Source organism: Phascolarctos cinereus, unplaced genomic scaffold, assembly GCF_003287225.1.
Source record: "Phascolarctos cinereus isolate Bilbo 61053 unplaced genomic scaffold, phaCin_HiC Scaffold_4;HRSCAF=312, whole genome shotgun sequence".
Lineage (NCBI taxonomy): Eukaryota > Metazoa > Chordata > Mammalia > Diprotodontia > Phascolarctidae > Phascolarctos > Phascolarctos cinereus.
The window spans coordinates 469,896,080-469,902,079 of NW_027555847.1; positions in this window are offsets into that span (position 1 = coordinate 469,896,080).

The window sequence follows — 6,000 nt, forward strand, 5'->3', positions numbered from 1 at the left end:
TTTATTTTCTGTTGAAATTTTACCATTTTAGGATTTAATTTAAATACCTCCTCTTCCATGAATTCTTTTGTGATCTCCATAGTTCAAAATGTATCTTTCTTTCCTCATACTTTTCATATCACTTATCTGTTTGAACCTCCATGCATTTTGACTAGCTCTCCCCCATTCTCGTACAGACTATTTATGCCCGACTCCTGCTTGACCTATGGTAGAGCCTTCCGAACTCATATTGGTCTGATCAGCCACAGCGGGACACACTGTACCTCGACTACAACATAATAATGGTGTTTTCGTCCTCTTTGAGAATGAAGGACAACAACCAACCCCCATTCCTCAAATTCTCTCATGCCTCACCTCCATCTCCTGACTTCCTTGGCTTCTTTCAAGTCTCAGCTAAAATCCCACCGTCTGTAAGACACTTTTCCCAGTCTTCCTTATGTTAGTAACTTCCCTCTGAGATTATCTCTAATTTATCATATGAATATATAGATACAGATATGTGAGTGTGACTCATCTCTCTGTGTGTATAAATATATACACATGTATGCATCTACATATATGTATATATACATATATATGTATATGCATGTGTGTATGCACACATATAAATTCCATAAGCAAAGCAGAATTGCAGTAGCACAAAAGAAACATGAAATGTGCAAATCTAGAGAAATCTCCATCCTAAATGTTCAAAAGGACTATTTGTGCCCAACCTGTAGTAGAGCCTTCCAAGCTCTTATTGAATGATCAACCATAGTTGAACACATTGTACCTTTGACCTCAACATCACGATGTCCTTGGTCCTCTTTGAGTACAAAGAACAAACAACAGAAAGCAGCACCATCCTCCCAGTCCCTCAGGCTCTCAACATAGGAATCATCCTGAATCCCTCACTATCTTTCACCCTGCCATATCCAAGCTGTTGCCAGGACTGTCAATATCACCTTTGCAACATCTCTCAAACATGCCCCCTTCTGTCCTCTGACATTGCCATTACTCTAGTGCAGGCCCTCATCACCTAACACCTAGATTATTGCGATAATTTCCTGTTGCATGTGCCTGCCTCAAGTCTCTCATTGTTTCAATCTACCCTCCATTCAGCCACTAAAGTAATTTTCCTAAAATGTCTTAAGCATATTACCCTCTGTGCCTACTCAGTAAACTCCAATGGTTTCCTATTGCCTCCAGAAGCAAATATGAAATCCTCTGTTTGGCTTTCAGAGTCCTTCATAACTTAGCCCCCTTCTACCTTTTCAGCCTTCTCACACCTCAGTCCCCAACACATAATCTTTGATCCAGCCATGCTGGTCTTCTGTCAGTTCCATGAGTAAGACGTTGTCAGCTCTGGGCATTCTCTCTGGTTGTCCCTGATTCTTGGAATGCTCCCCCTCCTCTTCTCTGTACTGACTTCTCTGGCTTCCTTTAAGTCCCAACTAAAATCTTCCTTCTTTATGAAGCCTTCTGCAGCCCCTCTTAATTCTTTCTGTTAATTATGTCCTATTTATCTTATACATAGCTTGACTTGTACATATGTATTCGCAAGTTGTCTCCCCCATTAGATTGTAAGCCCCTTGAGAGCAAGAACTGTCTTTTGCCTCTTTTTGTATTCCCAGAGTTTTTACATAGTGCTTGACACAGAGTAGGTGCTTAATAAATGTTTCTTGATTGATTACTGATTGATTATAGGATTACAGTAACACTCTCATGAGAGAGAATTATTTAAAAACATGTTTCCAACTATGAGACATCAGGTGAACATAAGTAATTGTTGTTGTTAGGACTGTCTTGTTTTATTCATCTTGTTCAATGAATGTCTAGAAACAATCCCAGGACAAGTTTCTCCACATTGTTATTCCCTTATGTTCCATGTTCTGTCAACTATCGCAGAGGTTGATAAAATGACTTTCTATGTTAAATCAAGGTATTAGGACATAAATTTATACTCTGTAGTCTCACTGAAAGCATCCTTGATAAAACTCCAGTAGCAGACAGGACAAAGGGGATGATAAGTACCTCATCTCATTCCACATGATTTTGATCTTCCCAGCCAAGGTTCTATAATATAAAAGCTTTCATACCATATAGCTTAGAGATTATAAGTTATTATGATGGTGACATCTATTTAAAACAATGTTCTTAAGTTTTTCATGAAAATTATTATAGCCAGATGCTTGTGGGCAACAGATTCCATTGTAATAATGCTTCAATTCCAACAGAGTTTATTGGTTGACTTCTCCAGAATATTTTGAGGTCTTTATTTGTAGTATGGGGATTTGCCATCTGTCAGTTCACAAAAGATAGCAAGCTTATAAAACATATAATTCCAGTTACCAAGTCATGAAGAATTAAATTGTTAGGCATTCAGTAGATGCTATACTTTAACAGTCTGCAGTAATTAGGTGCATGATCTCCGCTATTTCTTTGCATTATCTACACTAATGACTGAATCCAGGCACCTTAAGGATAAGTCTTTTGTAATTTCTAATGCTATGATATTTTTGTAGTTTCTGGTCCTGAAATGCTGTCATAAACTGCTCCATTTCCACAAATCAGCTTGCTTGACTCAGGCATTATTTGGTGTTTCTTTGTCTACTGAGTCCATTCAGATGTCCTGTATTTCAGGCCTTTTGATTCCACTTCTGAATCTTAGTCATTTCATAGGCACCATCTGGAGGGAAGTCACTTTGGGCTACATTAAACAAATCTAGTGCCATGTACCTCTTAACTGACTTTACTATTGCTTAGTAAAGTGATGTCTGCCTATTCGCAAAGTATTTCTGTAGGTTTCAGATCTGTGTGTTATATGTTGTAAGAATATCTATCAACTTTCTCCCTCATTTTTGGCATTGAAGTGTTCATCTTTCTGGACCTGCTTTAGCATAATGGGCCTGGTGTTCTGTTTATATTGTACATGTTTTCTAAGGGTACTTTATAGATCCATTAAGGTCCATTTTGTCCTTTTGAAAGTGTAAGTTCAACCTCATATTATGTTGATGTTAATTGCTTAAAATGTATTTTTCCCATTCAGTTTTGAATTTTGAAGGCTAGTAGGGCCCCTAAATATATTCAGGAACAGCCTACTCCAGATATCTTTGTGCTTGCCTAGAGGAAAGTGAGGTATTTGTAGTTATCACTTTAATCTAATTGCTGAAAGTGACCTCTGAATTAAAGGTTAAAGCTTTCGGTCTTTAACTCTCCTTAACATAAGCTACTAATTTCACATTTATCTAGTCTAAAAAACCATTCTGATATCATTGGAGAAACATTTCATAAAATGAAGTAGTTGTCTGATTTGCTTTTTGGTGTAGCCCTGACATCTCTAGGCATCATGTTATTAACACAGTATTTTGGTTAGACTGTTAATTTGAAAGCCATGTGTAGGAGAAATAAATGGCAATGTATTCAAGGCTAGGAAGAACTAAAATGGGATTGGATGGTTTCCCTTAAAAATGCTAAATTTTGTGGGAATGGTTCTTGACATTATGCTGAGGCAGCTAGGTGATGAGGTGGATAGAGCAATGAACTTGGAGTCAGGAAGACCTGAGTTCAATTCAACCCTCAGACATTCACCAGCTGTGTGATCTTGGGCAAGACATTTGACCTCAATTTCCTCAACTGTAAAATGGGGATAATGATAGCATCTGCTTCCCAAGGTTGTAGTGAAGAACAAATGAGATAATATTTGTAAAATGCTAAACATAGTGCTTGTCACAAAGTAGATGTCATGTATTATCTACTATCATTGAAAAGTTTTCCATATGGAAAGCTAGTATTCTCACCATTCTTGGTTTTATTTTGTATATTTGCAGTATGAAAATAATAACTCTAATAATAACTAGCATTTCCATAGTGCCTTAAGGTCTGCAACGTGTTTTATTTACATGTATTATTTCTGTTGATAAGCCACAAGAATAGAATTGACTCACAAGTTTGGCAATAATCAAAAAGGCAGTACGTATGTCATCAGGCTTTCCAGAAGCTTATCGAAAAAAATGAATGAATTGATAATGAGTTGCTCTTATGTTTTTTGAACACTTCTTTATTCTTCATGCTGTGAATGTTTTATATAAAATGCATAAATACATAATTTGACCATATTTGGAGAGGCTGTTGAAATGCTCATTCTTTGATGATAGATATATGATGCCTTCTGTTTAAAAAGGTGGGATGAGTCTTTTGGCTCGAAGGAAGATGGTAAAGTACCTTGCTAGTAATTCATGCAATGCCAAGAAATATATTAGCCAAAAATTATGACTCTTCTCCAGACCTGCTGCTTTCCAGTTTTTTGGGGTAGCTAGAGTCACAGTAACCTTCCTTGACATACTTACTCTGTCATTCATTGTATTCTTTGTGTGCAATGTTTCTGTCTCTCGTTTGAGCCAATTTCTGTTTTTGTTGTGTTTAACTTCCTGTAACCAGAAGGAAAATCTGAAATTTTATATGTTCTCCTTCAGGTGTTCCAGCTTGTCCTGTATTTCTTTATTCTATAAGCATCTTAGTAGCTGGGTGGCACAGTAGATACAGTGGTGTAGCTGAAGTCAGGAAGATTTCAGTTTAAATCTGGTCTCAGACATTTGTGACCCTGGGAAAGTCATTTAACTTCTGCCTGCCTCCGTTTTCTCATTTGTAAAACGAGAATTATAAAAGTAGATAATTCCCAAGGTTGTTGTAAGGATAAAATAATATTTGTAAAGTGCTCTGTGAACCTTAAAGCCCAGCATAAATGTTTGCTGTAATTATTATTATTTTATAGTAAAATTTCTGATCAATATTTAATTGTTTCTTTGTGCTGCTTTGATTCCTTGTATAACCTTAACCTTTATATTTTATATTAAGTTTCTGATTAAGGTAATCTATATTTTCTGATATACTTGTATTTTCCAGATTACTTTCTGGATGATATGGTATGCACCCATAGCTTAGATATCAATATTACATTCCTGTGTCTTTCCACAGAACTTTATTAGCTCCATCAGTTTGCTCCCTGCCAAGTGTAGGTTGACACCTGCTCTTAGCAGTGTTCCTTGACAGCTCACCTTTCTTACTATAGCAGCACCATACTGCTATATACATATCCTGAAATGTTTTTAGACTTTCTGTCAAATAGTATGGAGAAATATGGTCCTTTTAATAGTTATAGCAAAAACTAGCTTTCATAAATTATTCTGTTTTGTTATGATTGGTCTGTTAGTTGGATTCTTGGCATCACTCTTAACAAGGGCTTTTCAGAATTTCAATATATATACTCATCTTTTCAAAATTATTTGAGACTTTTGTCATGTGTTTCATAGACTATGTGTTAGGTAAAAATATTCAAAGACATCAGGATGTTATGCCTTTTCCTGTTAAAATTTTAATGACTTTAATTTCATCTCTTGTCTAATTTAGGTTTAGGGGTCAAGTTTTTTCCTCTCTTTTTGTTTTATGATTTCCTCGTCCTGATACATTATTGAAAGATTTGAGCATGAGAGTTGCACTTTAAAAAAATGCTCAAAAAATGCTCTGAAGTCTCTGACCATAATTACTCAGATCTCTTTATAAATCTGTTATGATATGGGATTGGTAAAAAAAGAAAGTATTCACAACTTCAGTTCATTTCATGCATACTCACGGTATATGTGTTTTGTTGTTTAGTGCTATTGATACTAAGACATTTCCAAAAGGTGGGGGAATTGGCATTTCTGATTTTTTAAGCGCCTCATTTTCTTTTTTTCTTTCTTTTTTTCTTTCTTCTTTCTTCTTTTTCTTTTTTGTTTAGGCAATGGGGTTAAGTGACTTGCCCAGGGTCAAACAGCTAATGAGTGTTATGTGTCTGAGGCTGGATTTGAACTCAAGTCCTCCTAAATCCAGGGCCCATGTTCTATCCGCCACACCACCTAGCTGCCCCTAGCACCCCATTTTCTTATGGAATCAGAACATGAAAACAAATGATTCCATGCTGGTGTCTTTGGCAAGCTGACCATCATGACAGTTTTGAGTAAGATTAACCTTCAACCCCAT